This window comes from Acomys minous, assembly GCF_964271855.1.
Source record: "Acomys minous genome assembly, chromosome: 12".
In the NCBI taxonomy this organism is placed as follows: domain Eukaryota; kingdom Metazoa; phylum Chordata; class Mammalia; order Rodentia; family Muridae; genus Acomys; species Acomys minous.
Window position 1 is genome coordinate 28,004,520 of NC_140493.1, and position 20,941 is coordinate 28,025,460.

The following is a 20,941-nucleotide window of genomic DNA, read 5'->3' on the forward strand; positions in this document are numbered from 1 at the left end:
TCTGCTTGCTGATGAACGCAGGTGAAAAGAGATCAATAAATATCATCAATTAGTAAATAATTAAACAAGTTCCTAAGCTGTCCTTGAAAAAAAAAGTATTATTATTAAAGCTGGATGTGATGGTATACACCAGGAGAATAAGATCATTCTTGGGTACAGGCAGAGGCTGAGGCCAGCCTGGGCTCATGAGACCCTGCTTCAAACAACAGCATCATCATCGAAATAAAAGATGGGCTGGAAAGATGGCTCAGCGGTTAAGAGCATTGACTGCTCTTCCAGAGGTCTTGAGTTCAATTCCCAGCAACCACATGGTGGCTCACAACCATCTATAATGTGATCTGATGCCCTCTTCTGGCCTGCAGGTGTACATGCAGGCAGAGCACTGTATACATAGTAATAAATAAATAAATCTTAAAAAAAAACCCCAAAAACAAAATAAAAGATATCTTTTAAAAAGCTATTGTAGCAGTATCTGCTTGCCATCTCACAACCCGGGAAGGGAGGCAGAAGGATCAGGAGTTGAAGGTTAGCCTTGGCTACCCAGTGAGTTGTAGGCTAGCCTGCTCTACATGAAACTCTGCTTCAAACAAATACAAGTTCTCATTTTGTTATTTTACTTAATCCTCAATGACAACAGGGAACTCTATTTTAAATAAATATTTAGTATTTTAAATTATGTGTATGTACATGAGTGAAGGCGCCGGGGGATGCCTTGGACTGCAGTTACAGATAGTTGTGAGCCCCTGATGCGGTTGCTGGGAACCAAACTCGAGTCCTCTGCAAGCGCAGTATGCACTCCTAAGCGCTGAGCCGTCTCTCCAGTCCTCATAACGATGTCTTATCGACATGCCCCTTTCCAGACGAGGACTCAGTAAAGTGCATGGTGACATTGTTGACACACTGCTTAGCTGGAACTGCAAGGACAGAATCAAGCAGGGAGAGGCTGGTGAGATGACTTAGTGGGTAGAGGTACTGGCTGCTAAGCCGGGACAACCTGAGTTTCTTCCCTGAGACTCTCAAGGGGCTAGAAAGACGGTTCATTGGTTAAAAAGCACATACTGTTCCTGAAGAGGATCTTGCCCCCATGGCAGCAGCTTGAAACCACGTGGGACTCCAGATCTGGCTTTTGTAGCTTCTGTTCACAGAAGTGAACAGGACCCAGGGGCACCACTGGTCCTTAGACTTATCCATCATCCATCCTTCCTGGTCCTCGCATCCCCCCTTCCCCAAAGCTTAGTTACTGTCCTGACTCCTAACATGTGCTACACACACCTACAACTCTATAGGCATAGATCTTACAGCCTCTAACTTGTTTCCCGCTGAGACAGATTTTTCATGTAGTCAAAGCTGGCCTGGAACTCTCAGTGCCACACAGACCTCTCAAGCTCTGGGAAAACAGAAGTGGAGCACTGAACCCAATTGATTTTTGTTATTGTTTTGTTGAGGCAAGTAGTCCACGCTGGCTTTGAACGTCTGGGAATTCTGACTGAGTTTCCTCACTGGTGGGTGCTCAGCCCTTATCTGACTTCTTGTGCCCAACGTTGTTTGTTTTGTTTTGTTTTGGATTTTCGAGACAGGGTTTCTCTGTGTAGCCCTGGCTGTCCTGGACTTGCTTTGTAGACCAGGCTGGCTTCGAACTCACAGCAATCCATCTGCCTCTGCCTCCCAAGTGCTGGGATTAAAGGTGTGTGCCACCACGCCCGGCTCTACTAAAGTTGTTTGTAAGAGTCACCCATATTCATTGTACGTAGTTGTAAATTATTCACTGTCAATCCAATGAGCGGATATGCCATAAATAATATAACCGTTTAATGATCGACACAGATCAGGGCAGTTTCCACTTGAGGCCACTGTTTAAAACAGCATTGCTAAGAACAGAAAAGGACGTTAATTAAGCCTCTCTCAAGTGGAAGTACCAGACATTGGGTCCTTTAAAACACATTTCCAGGCTGGGCATGGTGTGGCATCATCACTTGGAAGGCATAGGCAGGCAGACCTCTATGAGTTTGAAGCTAGCCTGGTCTACATAGTGAATTCAAGGTCAGCCAGTGAGACCCTGTCTCAAAACCAACCAACCAAACCAAAAACAAGTAAGAAAGCAGATATCCACGTGGCGGTGAGTCTTATATCTCCACCAAAGCAGTGTACAAGCCTTCCAGTTGCTCCCTTTCTTGCCAACACTTGGCATTGTCAGATTTTCTCATTTTAGCTCTTCCAGAGGCTGACCGGGGAATTTTATTTCTAAATGTCTCCTAAGCTTCTCAGATAGATCTTAGGACTTCTGTTTTGCAGATGAGGACGTCAGGGCCCTGAGAGGTGCGGTAATTGGTCCAAAGCCACTTAAACCTTGGCACTGACTTAGGGCTGGGATGCCAGCAAGGACTGTGACATCAGCCATCATTTATTGTACCTGTCCAGCTCCTTCCGCACCCTGCCTTGTTTGGCCTCTCAGCAATGGGGAGAGACTTGGCCCTGTGGCCCAGGCTTGGGTGCCCTGGACATGCATGGGTCACTGCCCAACTCTCCAGAGGGCTCACAGGGGGAGGGCAATGGTTGGGAAGGAATAAGGATGGGGTAGTCACAAGCAGCCGGCTTGCCAACGGGACCGGTGCAGCTCTGTTGGTGGTGGGTCAGCACAGCGGGAGACCCAGCTGCGGCCTGGAGAGCTTGAGGGTGTCTGACAGTAAAGCCCCGCGAAGGCAGACTACAGCACAGCGGCCTCCAGAGCCCATTAGCAGGCCCAAGGCAAGGCGCGGCAAGAGGGGCGGGATCTTAATAGGGGCGGGGCCGCCGGCCGATACCGACCAATGGACGCGCGTGACTAAGGCCCCGCCCCCTAGATCCCGCTGCATAGTCATGAGGCGCAGGCCGGCGCTGCGTCAGCGGAAGCGGCACGCAGCGGCTGTTTCCGACCTGATAAAGCGGCGTTGTCCCCGTGCGCTGGCCGCAGCTTCGCAGCGCTCGCTCCGCGTCCGAGTCGCTGACTGACGGACCCGCCCGGCCGGCCGCCGCCGAGGGCGCAGCCGCCGCCCGGACGCCCCGCCGCCGCCGCCCCGGTGCGCCCGGGGCCCCGGAACCCCAGCCACCAGCCAGCCCCTCCAGCCCCGTGGCCCCGGCCGGAGGAGACAGGTGAGCGGCCGCACCTGCCGCCCCGCCCCCCTCCGCGCGGCCCGGGCCTCGAACCGGCGGCCCGACCGACCCCACGTTTCTCCCCGCCCCCACCCCGGTGCTGCGCTGCAGCCCGCACCTGCCCTTGCTCGTCCGCATCCCGGGCCCCGCGGCTGCGGTGTGTGCCTCCCTGTGCACCGGCCCGGGGGCCACCCCAGCGCTCTCCTCCCGCCTCTGGGGTTGGGCGCGCATCCTCCTTGCTAACTTCTGGGAGTTCACCGGCTCTGGGCCACCGCTCTCTATCCTTGTCCCCCAACACACATTGCTCGCAGCGCTGCTAGCTGGTGGCCTGACCCTTTGCAGACACCTTTTCTTTCCCGAAGCCCACCTCGTCCCCGGAGAAGACGGGAGCATTACGCTCCAGGTGCGGAGCCTAGGATTTGGAGAAGCCCCTTTCCTCTTCCCCCGAGACCCGTCCTTCCTCCAGTCCCTTGAGCGTAACCCATTCCTCTCCAAGGTGTGCTGCGCTAGACGGGCGCCCGGAAAGCACACTTCTGCGGAGGGCTTTTCCAGGGGAGGTATGTCCAAATTGGGGAGCACAGCCTGCTGAGTAGTGTGATTCGTAGTGGTTCTACAAGGTTGGTTCAACATGGGAAGGGAAGAGGCACCTGGGTCTCCTGGGAAGTCTGGGTCTTGTGCTTTCCCCGTGGGATACTGATGGAGTGTGACTTCAACTTCTGCCTCAGTCTCCCCTTCTGGTCTCCTACTGACCACACACACCGGGACTTGCAGCTCCTTGTTACTAGGGTCAGAAACTCACAGGGTGGGCCACAGTACACCTGGGTTGCCCCACTGCCTGTATGGTGAAGTGTTCTAAGCAAATTCCCTGCACCTGGCTCCACTGTCTTGCTAACAGGTAGGGTGTGTTTTCCTCTGTCATTTTTTATTTTTTATTTTTCTTGTAGTAAGAAACCTTAAGTGAAAAGTTGGAGGGGTGCCTCATTGATTAAGGGTGCCAAATGGCTGGTTATTACAACTGGTAACCTGCACCGGCCTTGAGACGAACGTGCTGCTTAGATCCCAGTCCTGGCCAGAGAAGAGCAAGTTGATTAAGGCTCTGCAGAGATTTTTGCAGAAGCTGCTGGGAAGGGGGAGAGGAGGCAGTGACCGTGGCCTGAAGCTGTGTGGGCTCCAGGTGGGAAGAGACGCCAGCATAATGAGGAAATCAAGTGCTTTGGGGGAAGAGGTGGGGAATTAGGTCATCTGAAAATCCTACCCTCGAGTAGCATTCCCGCTGATTGTTTTATGACTGCTGCTGAAAACGAGTTGTTCCTTTGAAAGGTTTGAAATGTGTGTTAGGTATTTGTGGGGGTTATTTCTTTGGGAGGCATCCCTGCCTCAACCCGGGGACTGTGGAAGGAAGGCCACCCAGGGCCGGCACCCAGTGCGGTGAAGGATTCACGGGCGTCCCTTGCAGATGCTGTGTGCTGTGTGCTGCAGCTTTAGCCATTGTCGCATCGTGAGAGCAGATCAGAGATTGGACGGAGTGGTCTCCAAGGTAGCTTGCTTTTACACCCTCCAACTTTGCTTATTGGAGGGGAGGGAGTCGGGGGAGGGGCTGAGGGAGCTGTAAACCGGTCTTGCTCTACTCCCTCTGCCCTGCAGAGCTGCAGGGGAGGAGGGGGGCTATGATGCTGTAGCTCCTGGTCCCTTGGGCAGGAAAGAAGCTTCAGAAGGTATTTGAGCTGGTGTTTAGAGGGTGCTGAATTGATTTCATCTGTTTTATCCAGAAGGCAGATGGGAAGATTGAGAAAGGGTGGGTTGAGGTTTAGGATGGCTTGGTCGCCCTGCCTTATGCCCTCTCATTGTCCTGAGGACCCTGGTGCCCCAGCTTTGGGTAGCCAGCCAGGGGTGGTTTCTGACTGATTTGTGGCCTGGCATTGAGTAAGAGTGACTGGTGATCATTGTAGGTGGCAGACAACCCCAAATTGCTAGTGCCCTCCTGGGGAACACCCCTGGCAGAACCCTGCCTGTAATTTGTGGAACCAGAAGGTGCTAAAAGCTGTGTTCTTGTTAAGGGTGGGCAAAGATGCTGCTCTGTGCTCTCCTCGACTCCTGTGGCTCCCTAGATTTTTTTTTTTTAAATCATAATGTAATTATGTCAACAGGGTGCACTTAGTGATATGCCATTAGGAGCCTGTAGGCCAGGCGATATGAATGTTCAGTGTTGTCCAGTAAAGGTTCAGCAATGGGGACAGCCTCATGCGTGAAGAGCCAGCGTCTACAGAGGGCTCAGCTGAAGCACCTCCCCCACCGGCTCCTAGACAAGCTCTCCTTGTTTGCATTAGCGTAACTGCTCCGCCAAAGTCAATGAACAAGGATCTTTTTAAATGGGAACTTTCAAAATGTGCCTCGAGTGCTGCCTCCCTCCCCACTATCAAGTTCTGAGCCCTGTGATATGGCTCCCTTTCAGAGAATCTTGAGGCCTTTTGCATGCTGGTGGAAAGGACAAAAGCCCTGTTCCCAGTCAGGCTCACCTCCCTTACTTTTATGTGAAGGCTAGAGTGTGTCTGGGGTTTGTTATTGTTTGTGTGTGTTGGGATTTTTTTTTTTTTTTTAACGACTGGGTCTTACGTAGCTGAGTCTAGCCTTGGACTCCTAATACTCTTGCCTACCTCCTGGGCGCCTCCTCCTGACAGGTGCTGGAATTACAGTTGTGTGTACCACAGCGCCTGGCCCTATGACTTGGCTTTAAGAATAAAACACTGAAAAGCCAGGCTGTGGCGCATGTCTGTAATCCCTGTGCTTTGGGTGGCAGAGGCAGGTGGATATCTGTGAATTTGAGGCTAGCCTGGTCTACAAAGAATTCCAGGACAGCCAGGGCTACACTGAGAAACCCTGTCTTGTTTTTTGTTTTTTGTTTTTGGATTTTTTGAGACAAGGTCTCTCTGTGTTAGCCTTGGCTTTCCTGGACTCGCTTTGTAGACCAGGCTGGCCTCGAACTCACAGTGATCCGCCTGCCTCTGCCTCCCAAGTGCTGGGATTAAGGCGTGTGCCACCACGCCCAGTTTACAGAAACCCTGTCTTGTAAAACCAAAAAAGTAAATTAAAACAAAACAAAACAGTATAACATTAAGAAGACTGATGATGCAGCAAGGCTGAAAGTTCAAGGCCAGTCAGGCATATACAGGGAGAACCCCATTTTTTAATTTTTAAAATTTATTATTATTATTATAATAAAATATTTTGTTTAATTTTAATTTATGTCCATTTGTGTGGGAGTGTCAGATCTTGGAGTTACAGACAGTTGTGAGCTGCCATGTGGGTGCTGGGAATTGAACCCGGGTCCTTTGGCAGAACAGGCAGTGCTCTTAACCACTGAGCCATCTCTCCAGCCCTAAAATTTATTATTTTAAGCTATATGTATCTGTGTGCATTTGTATGGCTGTGTACATGAGAGTGTAGGTGACTGCAGAGGCCAGAGGTGTTAACAAGCTCCCCCTCCCGAGCTGGAGTTTTAAGTAGTTGTGAACTGTCTGATGTGGATGCTGAGACTTAAACCTGAGTCCTCTGGAAAAGCAATGCGTGCTCATAACCACTGAGGCATCTCTAGCCTGAGACCTGTTTTACAAACAAAAGATTGAACTTGCCAGATTCAGTAGGCATAGCCCATTTGTGGATTTTTGTTTGTTTGCTTGTTTTATCACTCCTAACTTTCTTCTTGGACCCTTCTCAAAGGGCTACTCTGTTCCCAGGAGGTCACTCTTGTGCTTTCCTTGGAGGGCGTGGATGTTAGTGCCTAAAAATGTCAGGCAGGCAGTGTGGATGGTGGAGTGTATCTGTCTCCAGTGATGCAATTGCTGGGCTTTTGGGAGCTGTGAGAAGGACACAAAACCTGAGACTGGAGAGAGGACAGTCCCAAGTTTCCTGTAGCTCAGCAACTGCTTAGTGTGGTTGGTTGGTTGTGTTTAGATTTATTTATTTTATGTGTATGAATGTTTTACCTGTATGTATGTATGTATATGTGCTACATGTGTACCTGGTGTCCAAAGAGGTCAGAAGAGGATCTTCTGGGGCTGGAGTTAGAGAGGGCTGGAAGCCACCATATGGGTGCTGGAAATTGAACCCAGATCCTCTTCAAGAAAAACAAGTACTCTAACCACTAAGTCAGCTCTCCAGAGAAGCCTGTTTTTCCATTGTTGCTTTTTTTTTTTTTTTAAGACAGGGTCTCATGTAGCTCTTGCTAGCCTTGAATTTTACTATATAGCCAAGCATGACCTTGAACTTCTGATCCTCTTCCCTCTACCCCACAACTGTTTCGATTCCCAGGGGCTTAGGTTTCTTTTAGAAAGGGGCTAACCCTCCCGTTATCTTGTTCATCCTTACTTTGTGCTAGGTGTGGCCTCCCAGTACAGGGTCTGAGGCTGCCAGGCTGTCTACAAGTGGAACCCAGAAACTTCCTGTACCCTGGGATCTGCTTTACAGTTTGTTTGTTTGTTTGTTTGGTTAGTTTGGTGTTTTGTTTTTTGTTTTTTTGTTTGTTTTGTTTTGTTTTAGTCTTTTGGAACACAAGGGTTCTCTGTGTAGTCTTGGCTGTCCTGGACTCGCTCTGTAGACCAGGCTGGTTTCAAACTTAGAGACTTGTCTCTACCTCCCAAGTGCTGGGATTAAAGGCCTGCACCACCCCTGTCCACTTAGGGTTTTGATCCTTAAGCTTAGCTTCCTTGCTTCTTTCAAGCCCAGGCCTAGGAGACACTATGCAGACTAGATCTCCCTGTCTTCAGCCAAATCCCTTACATCGGTGGAAAGATTTGCCCAGCTGGGTTTTTGGGTAGGAAAGGGGCCGGCATGGTGCCTTCTACACCAGGGTCCTGCGTGGCCAGTGGGTTGTACCCCTTGTTTTGACTTCTTGTGGTTTGTGCCTCTTAAACTTCTAGCCACGTGACTTGGTTAGCCACCACATCCCCCTGTTTCAGACAAGGGCAAAGTCTTGAGTAAGAAAAGCCACACTCGCGGACTAGAAGATGAAGAGGCATTGAGACACTGAGGTGGGCACACGTTTGGGTCTGATGTAGTGGGCTCTGTACTCTGTGTGCAAGTCTTACTGCATAATTTAAGCCGTCACTTAGATGTTGTAAGCCAAAGTATAATAAATAGCTCTCTGTTGCCAGCAGCTTAGTCATCATTTGAGGGAAGTGCCACCAATCAGCAGAGTGTGATTTTCGGTTTGGAGTAAGGAGAGAGTATTTTTCCATCAACTTTTTGCAGGAACAGGATTGAATTCTGGGCTTCCTGTGTGGTACTCACTCCCACCGCTGCTCCAGACTAGCAGTTCTCCATCAGCTGTTTGTGGTATATCTGTGTGTGTTCACATGAGTGTGTGTGCAGGGTCAGAAACTGACACTAGGTATCTTCCTCTATAGATCTCTACCTTAATTTTGAATCAAGAGTCTCTTACTGAACCTGGGGGCTGGCCATTGAGGTCCAGGCATCCTCTTGGCTCTGTCTGCCCAGCCCTCCACTTCCATCAGTTCTTTAAAAAGAGATTATTGTATGTGTTTGTGTGGGGATGCACACAAACATGCAACCGTGCAGATGTTGGGGTCAGAAAACAGCTTTGGTCTTAATTCTCTCTCTTCTTTTCCGTGGCTTCACGTGGCAAGTACCTCTACCTGCTGAGCCATCTCACTAGCCTCCATCTGTCTGTTTATTGTTTTTTTTTTTTTCTAGACAGGGTTTGTCTGTAGTCCTAGCTGTCCTAGCTCTATAGACCAGGTTGACCTCAAACTCACAGAGATCCGTCTGCCTCTGCCTCCAGAGTACTAGAATTAAAGGCGTGCGCCACCACCACCTGGCTCCATGTTTATTTTTACTTTTTTTAAGGGTAAGGTTTGACATCTATACTGGAGGTAAGATAACTTGTATTGAACAAGGTTGGGCAAGGTAACCCACACCTGTAATCCCCTTACTAAAGAAGCTGAGGCAGAGGATTGCCCTGGATTTGAGGCCAGCCTGAACCACGTAATGAATTCTAGGCTAGCCTTGGGTAAAGATAGACCCTATCTCAAAATACTAGGGGGAAAGGTAAGTCTAGAGCCAGGCATGGTAGTACATACCTATAATCCTAGCACGCAGGATGCTGAGGCAGGAGACCAAAGCTGAACATAGGGAAGACTAGCTGAATACCAAATGAAGCTCAACTGCAGCAGTAGGTTAGCTTTTACTAAAATAGATGTCTTCCCATGTTTTTCTTCAAGTTCCCATACTATAACTTAGAATATGTCTAAATCAATACCTACCTACCTACCTACCTACCTTCCTTCCTTTCTTTCTTTCTTTCCTGGTTTTTCAAGACAGGGTTTTACTGTGAAGCACTTGCTGTCCTAGAACTCACTCTGTAGAGCAGCCTGGCCTTGATCTTACAGAAATCTGCCTGCTCTGCCTTAACACCATCAACCCCCTTAAAAGAACAAGACAAATTGTTCTTAACAGTGTGAAAGTCATACCCCCACTGATGGCTGTGCTCCATTTCGCACTGTGAGGTTTTATTCTAATATAACTTGCCTTTATACTGGAACACTTTTGGTCACTTTTGTTTTTTCCTGTGACAGAGGTACATGGACACTAATTCAGAATATTTCTGTAATCTTTAGGCTATGTCAGCTCAGTTCAGTAAAACGGTTTGGACTTTTGTAAATAGTGTCTGTTGACCTGGTCACAGAGCTTTAACCCATCCTCAGGCCTGGGGAAAAGTTACAGAGTGGCCTGGAACACCATGGAATTGGATCTCACAGTGGAGTGACTGAGTTGGGGGCCTACAAGCTTCCTGTCTTGGAATGGACTTAACGAACTGTTCCTGGGATCTCTGCTGCTAGAACATTCTGTGAGAACAGTCAGGGTCTTATACCACATGTATGCAGCAAACCCCCTGCCTAGCCTCCCGAGTGCAGAGATCAGAAGCCTGAGCATTACACTGTCTGACAGCCTTCTTTTTGCCTGAGTGTGGAAAGAGCATGAAGGTCACCTTAGGTCTAGATGCGACCTGCCAGGAACTCTCAGGCAGTTAGTTTTAGGAGATACTTTGTGGAGAAAGTACCTGGGAACCCTGAGGGTGTTCTTGTGAGGTATCCCATGCTTTCACATGCCTCCTGTGTGTCTGACAGACAAAGCCCTTGTTTCATCGCGTGGTCACTGGAGATGGTCTGCCTTGCACCTCAGTATTGTGTTGCATGCTTTCTAAGTGCTTGGTGTTAAATGGCAGAAAGATTGGGGGACTTCGTAGGCATTGTTGGTCCAGTTAGGGGTTTGCATTTTTGTTTGGTCTGGTTAAAATGTAAGCCTATGGCACTATGCCTTGAGTTAATATTTAATTTGCCAGAAAGAGACATCAGCAGTAGGAAGATCAAGGTGGTTGGGCCTGGGGCTCCTTGCGGCTGTTGTTGGTAATCCAGTGTTCCCATTTGCTCTTCCTCCTCCCGTGCTCTAGGCCTGAGGCTCCTGCTGGTCTCTGAGGCTAGAGCCGTTGGGTGGCTGGGGAGATGGTGCAGAGGACCTGGACTGGGAGGACTAGGGTGTTGGAACCTCTTCCTGAGCACCCAGGGTGGGCTGGCGTGGAGCGCTTGCCTGTCCTCACATGCTGCTAAGGCAGGGAATGTGCTGGGTGGTTGGGATGTTTAGGAGTTCAACAACAAATTGTTGAAACCTCATGCTCAGAACAGAACAGTGGCTGGAGAGCTGCAAAACCAGGCATGTGGGGGTAGCTTTGTGACCGGAGAGCCCTGTGTGCCCAGCACTGGGCAGGAGACTCGGCTGCTCTGGAAACCCACAGCATGGTCCAGCCTGGCTCTTCACCTGTCTCTGGCCTCACTGCTGGTAGGTAGCAGAATGTGGGAGCTGGGTGTGGAGGCTCACATCTGTAGTGCCACCACTGGAAGTTTGAGGTCAGCCTGGGCTACAGAGCAGACAGAAGCCCGCAAACTAAAGAGTGCAGTGGAGAGTGTTTGAGCAAGACCATGACAGCATAGGGAGGGTTCCTGGGCTAAGAGAAGACAGCTGAAATCAAACCATGAGGCTGGCAGAACTGGTGAGTGACCCCAGAAGATGGAGCCTCGTGGGCTTGTCTCCAGCATAGCAGCTGTTTTTCAGTTCCCTTGGAGTGCTGGGCATCAGAATGGAGGGCAGGGTCTTCTGACTTGAATCTGTGTGTGCCAAAGAAAAAAAAGGTACAGGAAAGCATCAAAGTTGTCTTGCTTTATTTCTCCAGACTAACTGTACTCCCCTGGGCTTCCCTCCAGCATGCAAATTTCCTCCCAGTCAGGCAAGTGACAGGTATCCTGGAGTGACCGTTAGTGGTTTTTCATATCGCTTATGTAAAACTGTTTGCATCAAAGCTTGGAATAGGGAAGCCTCCCCCCTCCCCCAGCTGAGGCCCTGTCCACCTCTGTGTAGCACTCTCCTCTGCTGGATGAAGTCAGGTCAAGGCGTGGGCTGGCCTCTTGCTGCTGCTCAGCATCATTGAAGTCAGGTCTGACCTGGAGGAGAGCTTGAACAGGGGGGTCAGGTTGTAGGTCAAACTGTCCTTTTCCCAACATGCAGCCTGTGTAGCCTGTAATTGGGTGGGCGGGCGGGCGGGCGGGTGGGGAGAGGTGGCGGGGATGGGGTGGGGTGCAGAGGAGGTGGTGGTGTATAGGATGGGACCAGCAGTTGTGTCCCTAAGGCAGAGTGCAGGGAATTGCAAAGCTGTTGAAAGCATTTCCACTCTAGTTGAATGAGTCATATATAATAGCTAAAGTGATCTTAGTTCTGAAGATGGTGGGGAGGAGCCAGCACCTTTTACTCTTAGTGTGAGCTTGGCAGAGCCCAACTTTGTCCTGGGAGGAGTACAGGGAGTGGTCAGCCCTGGCTTTGTGGCCTTGGCCCAGAAACCACCACTGCTCACAGCCTCAGCCTCTGTGTGATAACCAGGAGCCCAAGGGGTATTTGTTCCTGTGGAGTAGGCTCTTGAAGAGTAGGAGTGACAGCCACTAGCACAAAGAGCATTGAGCCCTCTGATAGACTCAGAAAGTGAAGGTTAAGTGATTTGTCCAGAGCCCCATCATGGTTGGCCAAGCCTGGTGTGTCCCCAGGGTGTATCAGGCTGCATGGCTTATGGTGTCACGTCCGTCACTACGCAAAATGGTATTTGTTTTCTGCCCAAGGAAATGTGGAAATACCTTTCTTCCTTGCATTCCAGGTCAAGGCCCTTCTGCTGTTGCTACCCATGTCTAGAGAGTGCCTGCTGCTGGAGGAGGCTCATCTTGGCTGCTGGCTGTTCAGCCACTGATCAGCAGTAGGAAGGATTTCTAAGTTGGGGGCCTGGCACTAACTGGCTCAGTCCTTGTGTTGTCTCACCTGGTTCGCTACAGCTGTGAGGACAAGGAGCTATCCCCTGCTGGAATTCCTTAGTACTGTTACATGGCCAGTGGCCTTGGTGAGCCTGCCCTATCTGTCCTTGAGTCATCAGTCCCATCAGGTCAGCTAGGCTGTGAGCTCGGCCAGGGCTGGTTCTGAGATCCATTCTACCTTGATGATGCTTCTGTGTGGCCAGACATCTGGGCACAGTAAGTCTTGAGACATACAGGCACAGGAACATTGAGTGACCTTTGACCTGGGCCTGTTTTGGACAATGTCCAGGCAAGGTAGTACCTGGTCTGATTAGAAGATTTTTGAAATTTGTTATTGCTGTTCTCAGACCTAGAAAGGTGAACAGCACAGTATGATAGTGTCATCTCTGCTTGTTACCCAACACCTGCAGCTGTCTACATTTCTAGTCTGAGCTATTTTTTTGTTTTGTTTTGCTTTGTCTTTTCTTGACATGTCTTGCTATGTAGTCAACACTGGCCTGGAACTTGTCCTCTTTCTGCCTGTCTCCTGAGCTCTGGGACTGCTGGGATTCAGGCATGTGCCACTGTGCCCTGAAAAGTTTGATGGACCTTACATCCTAGGCAAACACTCAACCACAGAGCCACATTCCCAGCCCTGTGCTTCTAATTAAAAGCAATTTTTGTTTTGAGCCTGGGCCTCATGTAGTTGAGACTGGCCTTTGAACTCCTTATCTCCTGCCTTTACTTCCCAAGTCCTGAGATTTTAGGCATATGGCCACCATCCCTGACTCGGACTACGACGACGACGACGACGACTGTATTCTACATGCCAGAAGAGGGCACCAGATTTCATTATAGATGGTTGTGAGCTACCATGTGGTTGCTGAGAATTGAACTCAGGACCTTTGGAAGAATAGACAGTGCTCTTATCCTTTGAGCCATCTCTCCAGCCCCTGTTTTTCCAATTCTGAGTGTCATTTTCCACTAATACTCTAATGTGTGGGAAAGATACTGGAATGAGGTGGTCTTTACAACCAACAGAGTACAGAATGACATCAGAGGAGGTTTTGAAGGAGTAGATTGCCTGTGGCAGTGTCACCAGTAATGGAGGAAAATGTGGGGGGAGAAAGTAGCTCTGCCCACAGGTCTCCAGGGTAGGAGTAGCTGTGGCTGCAGACGAGTGGCATTGTCACCACTGTTATCAGCCCACACTGACAGTTTGCACGTCTCTGCCAGGGGGGCTGTGTCCCGATAAGCCTGCTAGGAGGAGTGATGGTGGTTTGTGGTGTCAGGCCCAGATAGGGTTTTTATGTGAGTCTGTGGGAGACTCGAAGCCATCAGTATAGACCCTGGCCTCTACCTATAGAGTGGAAAACAGTTGAGAACAGTGTGTAGCCTTCCCTGTGCTTTGCTGAGAGCCTGGTGATTTGTTGGTGTCCACACAGTTCTGCTTTGCTGAGGAGTCTCAGGCCTGTTATCCTGCATAACATTACCTGTGAGTAGGCAGGGAGTTCTGTGCCCATCTGTGGCTGTTTCTGCCTGGAGTCCTGGTGCATTGAACTTTAGTGGCTCCAGGGCAGGCAGCTGTGATGCTTGTGCTTCGTCTGTCACTAGAAGGTGGATCGGAGAGTCCTGGTGCCAAGGCCACCCTGGGAACTGAGTGTGTTTCTAGAATGGTATACTGAATTTAGTGGGACACTGGGATCTTAGCAGTACTGTAGACTGGGGCCTTGAAAGCAGCAGTTTACTTCCTATAGGGCAGGGAGGTTGAAGACCTAAGAGCAGGGTGGTCTCAGACTGTCTGCTGAGGGAAGATGCCTTATGGCGGTAGCCTTGTGCTGGAAATGAGGCAAGGCCTTAACCCAACTTTTTTACGAAGATGGGGATTTCACTCAGGTCTCTACTCTCATGATCTCATCATCACCTCTCAATCCCCACCACCTTGGGGGTGGGATTTCTGCTTGTGACTGTGGAGGGTATGTGGGTGACCTTAGTTGTGGGTGACTTTAATCACCACAGAACCTGTTTGGCACAGCATGTAGATAGTTAGCATGTCTTGAAATTGTCCCTGTCCTGCTGTGGGGTCCAGTTTCTGCAGTCGCAGTGTGCACTGACTTCCCGAAGTGCTACATGCACTTCAAATCACCCCTGTTACATGGAGTGTGGGATAGCCCTTGCCTGGGCATCTGGCTGCTGAGTGTCTCTACTGTGGTGTGTGCTAAGCACAGTGTGAGATGAGGTGGGAAGTGACCTTGGTCTTGTGGGATTATGTAAAGTAAGAGCTGGGGTGCTGGAGCCAGGGGTGCTGTGTTCATTTGTTCTGGGGGCCTAGGCACCATTTGGCTGCATCTGAGCAGAGGTTGCTGTTTCAGAAGGCGAGTTGGCAGGGTCTCTACTTGCTTCTAGTTGTTTTCATAGGTGATGGGAAAGATAGAGCCTGGCCCTTAGCTTTCTGGGAAGGGGGTGGGGGCAGGCCTGGTTGGTGGCCTAGTCAGAGTCCTGCTGAAAGGGACACACCCCTGCTTCATAACCAAGAGACCAGATCCAATCCTGGGCAGGAGTGTGGGGTCCTTGACCTTGGAAAGCTATCTTCTGTAGCATTTAGCACTTTGAGTTTGTTTCTGTCGTTCTGTCCACCTGTGGGTCTCATCTTAGAAACAGCCCATAGGAAACAGTGGCTCATCTGCCCTTGCCTACCTGGCAGCTCAGGAGATAGGAGTCGGCTTGGCTGAACCCTTTTGGATACCTCTGGGTGCCATAATGCAGCTTCATTATGTCCTGGGCTCTGACACATGGTAGCAGGGGGAAGGACTGTGGATAGGATGTCTTTGTGTCACCAGCCATGAGCTTGAAGTTTTGTGACACTATTTCAGTGTAAAGGAAGCTGTGAGGAACTGTGCCCACATACATCTAAAACAAGTCTTCCTCCATCTTCTGGCCGGCCGGCTTCTACCTTGGTCACTTAAGGGGGGAACAATGGCCTGGATACTCTGGTCTGTGCCTGGGGCTGGAGGCCCGGAGCAGTAGGACTTGATGGCTGCCTCCCAAGACTCTGGACACTCTGTGACCTTGCCCGTAAAACAGGCATGGTAAAGCCGGGGAGAGTGATGTGCTCAGGGTGAACGGTCCCACTCTACAGTACTGCTTGCCTTCTGCTGTCCCAGGCACCACAGCCTTTGTGCCCGCCATAGCCATGTTCTCTTTTGCCCTCTCCAGACCATCTAGTGCCTCCTTTGCCAAAGTGGAACAGACTGCTAAGCTTTGCTCGCCTTTTGGTTTTTTTTGTTGTTGTTTGTTTTTGTTGGGTCCCCTCCTCCCAGGCTGACCTCTAATTCTCATGTTCAAGAATAACTTCTTTATTTCTATCTTTTCAGTGTTACTGGGTCTGATACATGGCCTCATGTGTGCTAGACAAGTGCTGTAGCACTGAGCCGTACCGCTAGCCTCACCTCAAACTCTGCCTCTGCTTCCTGTGAGCTGGGATTATAGCTGTGCGCTGCCTGCGCAGTTGGGTGTTTTGTTTTTGTTCTTATCACTAATGGCTCTGGGCCCCTATGGAGACCTGGTGTGTGCAGAGGCGCATGAGGCCATGTATGTGCAAGGAGACCACTACTCTTGAAAGACAGATCCTGGTGTTGTCAGGGAGTGTGGGACTCTAGTGAGTAGCATTAAGGGCAGAACTCTGGGAAGGAGTTCAGGGTGAGAGAGAAGCCTGCAGAGAGCTTCAGCTTCTAGAACTTAGAGCATAGGGAAGAAAGAACAATCAGAACCATCAGGGGTGGGCTGTCAAGGGCTGGGCCTTCAACAGAGGGGTGCAGCTAACTAACTGATGGTGACCCTGCCTGATCTGAAAGAGTGCTTGGCCATTCTCCCTTGGAGTCACTTGGCATGGCCCCTGTGTGGTGAAAGCTCCTGGCTGTGAGTTTGTGGTGCTTAGGGTCTTGGGGAGAAGCAGAAGGAAGGATCTGGCTTGGCCAGTGTAGCTGAAAAGGCAGGACTCAGCTGTCGTGGGTCTGGCTGCAGCTGTGACCTCCTTGGGGACGTGTTGTATGACTGTGCTGTGAGAGCCATCCCAGGGGTAGTTTGAGCATTGTTTGGCCCTGGTTTCTGCCAGCTTCATCCTGGGGTGGCCTCACAGCCCCCTGCACACCTAGCAGGCAGGTGCAGAGGTCTCCAAGAGCCAAGCATGGCAGAGAGAAGAGGCTTGGTTTCTGGAACCTGCAGGAAGCGGGTGTGCTGGGCAGCTGGCTTAAGCTGAAGGGGGAGGTGACAGGACGGTTTATCTGGGTATGGGAATGTGTTGGTTATGAAATGTGAAACCAAGATTTTGCTGAGTCTGTTGCTAGCTCTGCCTTTCCTCCAGAGGGCCAGTCCTGACTTTCTTCTCAAAACAGGGAACTATGCTAGGCCATGCACAGATGGCCCCAAACAAGCAGGCTTACCTTCTCTTACCAGGCAGTGCACCCCCTGACCGTGGACACTAGCCCCCTGTGCCTCCCTCTCTTGGTTTAACTGGACAGAGTGATAGTGTTTTTTGTTTGTTTGTTTTTTTGAGATAGGGTCTCTCTATGTAGCCTTGACTGTTCTGGACTGGCTTTGTAGACCAGGCTGGCCTCGAACTCACAGCGACCCGCCTGCCTCTGCCTCCCGAGTGCTGGGATTAAAGGTGTGCGCCACCACTGCCCGGCCAGAGTGATAGTTGTATTTATTTTTTTATACTTGTGTCTGTCCCTCAGGATTGCTTCTAGAAAGCACAGTTTGACCCCTGTTCTTGCATACCACTGACTGTGTTTGCTGAACTCTGGAAGAATCTCAGCCTGGTGACCTGGCTTGCTTCTTAGAGTTCTGCAAACCTAAAAACTATCGTTTTTTCCTGAAGAAGGAGGCCTTAATATGTTGCCCCTACTCTTCCTCTTCCTCTTTTTTTTTTAAATTATTTTTTTTTTTTGGACAGGATCTTACTATGTAGCTCTGTCTGTCTTGGACATTGATTAGACTATCGTAGCCTTGAACTAACAGAGATCCTCTAATCCGCCTGCCTCTGACTCCTAAGTGCTGGAATTAAAGGTGTGCAGCATCATGGCCAGGCTCTGTTGTCTTTTTCCTTGGCTGTTCTTAAATTTGTAGATTCAAGGGCTGGAGAGATGGCTCAGTGGTTAAGAGCACTGACTGCTCTTCTAGAGGTCCTGAGTTCAATTCTCAGCAACCACATGGTAGCTCACAACCATCTGTAATGTGATCGGATGTCCTCTTCTGGCCTGTGGGTGTACATGGAGGCAGAGCACTGTATACATAATAAATAAACAAATAAATCTTAAAACATTTTTTTGTAGATTCAAGTGTCTTCTTACCTCAGCCTGGAGAGTGGCTGGGGCCACAGGCATGTGACATGGCTTCTAGCTTTTCTCTTCTCCTTGTTGGTTTTTTTGTTTTTTGTTTTTTGTTTTTTGTTTTTTGTTTTTTGTTTTTTAAGTACTGGAGATGGAAACCAAGACTTCATATGTACCAGGCAAGAGCTCTGTCTTTCCATTGCATCCCCAGCCCCTCCATTTTTCTCAACTAAGTGTGAAAGGTAATAACAGAGGGGAGGGTAGATTTTTAAAAGCACAAAAAGATGATGTCATAACCATACCACAGCAAAAAGTCCTTTAACCAGTTTTTGATGCCATATGGCTGTTCTCAGTACCCTGTCCTCAGTCTGGGGCATCTTTCTTTCCTCGCCAGGAATATTTCTTTGGAATATGGTGAAAGCTGTGCCTCTTGCACACAATACAAGTTTGGCACAGTGTTGTGTACATTTTGGTGGATAGTCACGTGTTCCCTAATGCCCACCTATGGTGGCTCTATCTTGCCCTCCCAGGATAGGGTAGGCTGCTAGGCAGCCTGTGAGCTCTAGGAATGGAGGCTGCAGGGTCTGGTCATCAGAGCTGTAGGACCGTGTAAATTGGTGGCTGCCTGTGTGCAAGGCTATTCCTCTGCTCTGTCCCCATTAGATAAAGCCCGAAAGGGCTGCCTTACAGCTTTTGTTGTGCTTATATCATCATCATGGTGACCAGGAGTAATAATTCACTGTGGCCTTAGAGCCCTGTGCATGCCGGGTACTCACCTTTCTGCAAAGCTGTGGGATTGAACCCCATGCAAAGTGATTGTTGGATGCTGTTGTGACAGCCTCTCTGTGGGGATATTTAGGGGAGTTAAAATTAGCAGTGAGCACCACAGAAAGTCAAGTTGCCTAAAAGATAGGAGCAATGTCACATTGAAAACTGTGGCAGAGAGAAGACTTGGCAGTGAAGGAGTGGAAAGTGGAATTTTCTTTCTTTTTTTCTGAAATATTTGCTTATTATATATATATGAGTGCTTTCTCTTCATGCACACCAGAAGAGGGAATCAGATTCCATTACAGATGTGAGCCACCATGTGGTTGCTGGGAAATAACTCAGGACCTCTGGAAGAGCAGCCAGTGCTCTTAACCACTGAGTCATCTCTCCAGCCTCCAAAAGTTGCATTTTCAGCTCTGGGCAGAGAAGATGGGAGAATGGTTTGAACCTGAAGCTTGTGGGACCTTGTGGGACTTTATTATCAGTACCACAGAGCCCTGGATAGGAGCCCTGGTCAGACCTGTATCTTCGTGTCTGCCTAATCCCACAGCCAGATGTGCAACACCACGCTGGCTTTGGAGACCTAGAAACTGCAGCCAGCTTATGGATCCCCAAGCCCCTTAGAGCAAACGGCATGATGTTTGAATGTAACCTGTGTGGTTCTGTATATTTTTCAGGTCATCTCTAGATGACTTTAACCCCAACACAGACCAAATGTTGTGTTAACACTATAGTGTATTGTTCGGGAATTATGGCAAGGAAAAAAATGTCTGTTCTCAGCTCACATGAAATTTTGAGAATATTTTCTACCTGCAGTTGGTTGGGTTAGTAGATGTAGAAGCCAGGGATATTGGCTGTGTGGATGCATATATCTATATGACAAATGTATTCATCTGTACATGGTCTGCTAATATCTTACTATAGAAGGTAGCTTATAGAGTGCATTGAATGTGTTCTGTTCTATTACTCTGTTGTAGTGCACATGTGTAAATTGCATGTACTATGTGTGTATATTGAAGTAGGCACATTGCATTAGGGGGTATAGTTCTGTAATATACTTTCACTTTCTCTTGGGGATGCCTGGTTGTGGGGCCCCAGTTCTGCAGTAGTTCATGTTTTGTTTCAGTAGGAGCGGGCAGGTAATGACTGTAGCAGGCCAGCCTGGGGTCTGAGCCTGTCCTTTCAAGAGCCCTTGAGTCTTGGCCTGCTGATGAAATATGGTACTTGGCTGGTTGCTGGCTACATGGGTGGCAGGGATAGGATGCTGCTGCTTTGCCTTGTGCGTGCCTCTGTGGGCTGGAGGACTACAGTGTCTGCTCTCTCCAGCTTCCCTTGAGACCCCTCAGCAGTAGCCACAGACATAGGGACCTCCAGAGTCTCTGGCATGTGGCCACTTAGTTCCTCTTGTGACAGAAACTTGTTCCTGTTCAATGTGGCTTCTACGGATGTAGTAGCTGGCTTTCTGGCAGGCGGGCCCAGGAGAACTCAGTCACACCATTTATAAAGGTTACTTCTGCCATTACTCTGCCCTTGGTAGCCTGTAGCACTACCTCTTGTTTCCATTAAGAACCAAGCTTTAGATAGTGTCACTTCTTACTTGTGCCTTATAAGCTTTGGTCAGTCTACAGTTTCTTTCTTTTCTTTTTTTTTTCAAGTCTCTTGCTATGTAGCCTAGGGATCTTGAACTCAAAATCCGGCCTCAGCCTCCTGAGAGCTGGGATTATCTGTGTGTTACAATGGCTGTCTGCCATTACTTTTGTGACAGAATACAAGTCTAGCACTCTTGACCACCTGCCAGCAGCTGTCTGTTCTTTTCCTACACAGTGGCCTTTCTCAGAAGTGGGGTTTGCCCTTCCTCCCTCACCTCCTCCAACCATCACTGCTCTGGTCTCTGTGACCAAGGCTACGAAGAGCCATTTCCTTGGTGTTGTCTGTGTACTTAGGCTCTAGGCCACAGTTTGCTAGGTTTGTACCCCGTACCTTTGGACCACACCCCCTCCCCCCTATTTTCCAGCTTTCTCCTGGGATGATGAGGCATTCCTAACCCTCTTCCCACATGGTTAAGGATTGGCACGCGCAGCTCATCAGTCAGATCTCAGTGTCTCTTACACATCCACCTAGTATCCTGTGTGTCTGCCCCAGCTCCCTATTGGCTTCACGTGGAAGAGAATTCCCACCGAACACTGTACGTTCACCCCCACCCCCAGTCCCAGCAGTGGCACTATGATAGCCAGCAGGGACAGAACAACTGTTTAGCTCCTGCCAAATGCCTGAATCAACAGGTACAGGCCTGATAGGTGTAGACTCTGTGATAGCTGTGTGTGGACCTGCTGGGCCACCTGATGGGTGGGGTGGAAGAGGGCTCCCCTCATA

At 49.6% G+C, this 20,941-nt stretch overlaps 1 protein-coding gene across 5 annotated transcripts in view; it reads left to right on the plus strand.

Annotated features, from left to right (window-relative positions):
- The first annotated feature begins 2,909 nt into the window (after positions 1–2,909).
- Positions 2,910–20,941, plus strand: part of SLC45A4 (solute carrier family 45 member 4) — a 73,635-nt gene continuing 55,603 nt past the window's right edge. The window contains exon 1 of one of the 5 annotated variants that reach the window (XM_084749512.1): positions 2,910–3,129. The gene's annotated coding sequence lies outside the window, so the exon portion shown is untranslated. Of the gene's footprint in view, positions 3,130–3,574; positions 3,687–10,526; positions 10,551–10,580; positions 10,981–15,692; positions 16,389–20,941 lie in introns of those variants that run through there. The other 4 variants (XM_084749515.1, XM_084749517.1, XM_084749513.1 and 1 more) reach the window with 4 other exon arrangements.